The following is a 2,816-nucleotide window of genomic DNA, read 5'->3' on the forward strand; positions in this document are numbered from 1 at the left end:
GGCTACAATGAGTCTTGCCGGGCTTAATAGTCGGCGTGGGGGGGGGGGTGACTTTGCGAAGGCTAGCACTGGGCAGAACCGGTTTATGATTTGCCCCCGTCGTCAGATTGACAAAGAGTCTGGTTAATCAGTTGTCCAAATGTTGTAAATTGGTTAATGAGTTGTCACTTCAACTTTTGGCCGCGGTTGGCTGCAATGAGTCTTGCCGGGCTTAATAGTCGGCGTGGGGGCGGGGGGGTGACTTTGCGAAGGCTAGCACTGGGCAGAACCGGTTTATGATTTGCCCCCGTCGTCAGATTGACAAAGACTCTGGTTAATCAGTTGGCCTAATTTTGGAAATTGGTTAATGAGTTGTCACTTCAACTTTTGGCTGCGGTTGGCTACAATGAGTCTTGCCGGGCTTAATAGTCGGCGTGCGGGGGTGACTTTGCGAAGGCTAGCAGTGGGCAGAACCGGTTTATGATTTGCCCCCGTCGTCAGATTGACAAAGAGTCTGGTTAATCAGTTGTCCAAATGTTGTAAATTGGTTAATGAGTTGTCACTTCAACTTTTGGCCGCGGTTGGCTACAATGAGTCTTGCCGGGCTTAATAGTCGGCGTGCGGGGGTGACTTTGCGAAGGCTAGCAGTGGGCAGAACCGGTTTATGATTTGCTCCCGTCGTCAGATTGACAAAGAGTCTGGTTAATCAGTTGTCCAAATGTTGTAAATTGGTTAATGAGTTGTCACTTCAACTTTTGGCCGCGGTTGGCTGCAATGAGTCTTGCCGGGCTTAATAGTCGGCGTGGGGGTGAATTTGCGAAGGTGGCCGTGTTTCGATGCATGTTTGCCGGCGTGTTTAGGAAGGTTGGGTGGGTGGGTGGTTGTGTGGGCGCCGTGGTCTGAGGGCACATCCTGTGGGATGTGGGAGGCGGGGGAAGGAGAGCGCCCTTGGTGCGTGTGTGTAGGCGATGCATTGCGGAAGGATGGGCGGGTGGGGCCGGGCGTGTGGGTTCCCGACTTATCGGTGAACCATTTGCTACTGCGGGGCCAAAGCAAAAGGGAAAGCATAAGGGCGCAGGCTGCCCTCTGCGGGACAGGTCCGGCCCTGACGCCGGTTTACGATTTCTCCGGTAAAGCACCTGTCGGGTGGCGACCGGAGGGTCTTTGCAGGGCCTGGATCTCCGAGCCCGTGGGACAGGCGGGAAAGGGTGGCGGCAGCCGGTTGAAGTCCCGACCCTGGGCAGCCTCCCGGTCTTACCTCCATAACTTCGGCGAGGAGGGTCCGATCCCCGCGCGGTCGACGGCAGGCGGTAGGGCTCGGAGGGGCGCGGCCTGGTCCGCGAGTGCCCCGGCGCCGCCCCTCTGCCCGTCCGAGGGACAGTAGGAAATGGCCATACCGCTTTCCGGCCGATTGCCGCCGGACGTCCGGCCGCATTCGCTCGGTCTGCGCGGCCGGCGGTAGCCGGGGGCGAGGGGCATCGGGCGGTGGCGGAACCAGGCCGGCCCGACCGCTGGGGGCCGCCCGGGCGACGTTTGAATCTGTCGGGTCGGACCGCCGAACCCCGCGGGATTTCGGGATCGAATCTGCGGGTGGAATCGGCACCTCGTCCCGCTGTCCGGTTCCCCCCCCCCGTCGACTGCAACGGGTTTCCGAGGCCCGTCGGTCAGGCGCGGTTCGCTCCGCAATCCGCCGGCCGATCGGCACCGGGCGGGGCTCTACGGAAAGAGGGGACCCTCCCGCGTCGAGTGCCGGCGCACCGACCCCGCAGGCTGACCGGGAAGGTGAAGACTCACCCCGCTGAATGCCCGGCCCCGGGTACCCTCCGGCTCCGGGGCCATAACTTCGGGGAGGGAGGTCCGATCCCCGCGCGGTCGACGGCAGGCGGTAGGGCTCGGAGGGGCGCGGCCTGGTCCGCGAGTGCCCCGGCGCCGCCCCTCTGCCCGTCCGAGGGACAGTAGGAAATGGCCATACCGCTTTCCGGCCGATTGCCGCCGGACGTCCGGCCGCATTCGCTCGGTCTATGCTGCCGGCGGTAGCCGGGGGCGAGGGGCATCGGGCGGTGGCGGAACCAGGCCGGCCCGACCGCTGGGGGCCGCCCGGGCGACGTTTGAATCTGTCGGGTCGGACCGCCGAATCCCGCGGGATTTCGGGATCGAATCTGCGGGTGGAATCGGCACCTCGTCCCGCTGTCCGGTTCCCCCCCCCCGTCGACTGCAACGGGTTTCCGAGGCCCGTCGGTCAGGCGCGGTTCGCTCCGCAATCCGCCGGCCGATCGGCACCGGGCGGGGCTCTACGGAAAGAGGGGACCCTCCCGCGTCGAGTGCCGGCGCACCGACCCCGCAGGCTGACCGGGAAGGTTAAGACTCACCCCGCTGAATGCCCGGCCCCGGGAACCCTCCGGCGCCGGGGCCATAACTTCGGGGAGGAAGGTCCGAGCTCCGCGCGGTCGACGGCAGGTGAAAGGGGCCGGTGCGCCGCGGAAGGCGACAGCAGTCCCGTCAGGCTGCACCTCTGCTCGGGCGAACGGCGTCAGGAAAAGGGGAGAGCACTTCCCCACCGATAGCTCCGGAACGCCCGGACCCATTGGCCCGCGGCACCGGTGGCTGCTAGAGGGGCTCCGGCGCCGTCAGCCGGGGTACGTCCCAGGCCGGCCGGACGGCGGGCAGCCGGAGGCAACGGCCTGGAACGGAGCCAGACTTGAGTCGTTCCGTGTGCCGTGGGCAAAAAGGCAGGGCTGCGGGTCAGCGCAGTTTGGCAAACCTAGCCGCAAGTGCGGGAAGGGCGGAGGAGCACACGGACGCCGCCTTCCCAAACTGAGCCCAAAGTGCCCAGGCAT

This window comes from Heterodontus francisci, unplaced genomic scaffold (assembly GCF_036365525.1).
Source record: "Heterodontus francisci isolate sHetFra1 unplaced genomic scaffold, sHetFra1.hap1 HAP1_SCAFFOLD_1240, whole genome shotgun sequence".
Classification (NCBI taxonomy): Eukaryota; Metazoa; Chordata; class Chondrichthyes; order Heterodontiformes; family Heterodontidae; genus Heterodontus; species Heterodontus francisci.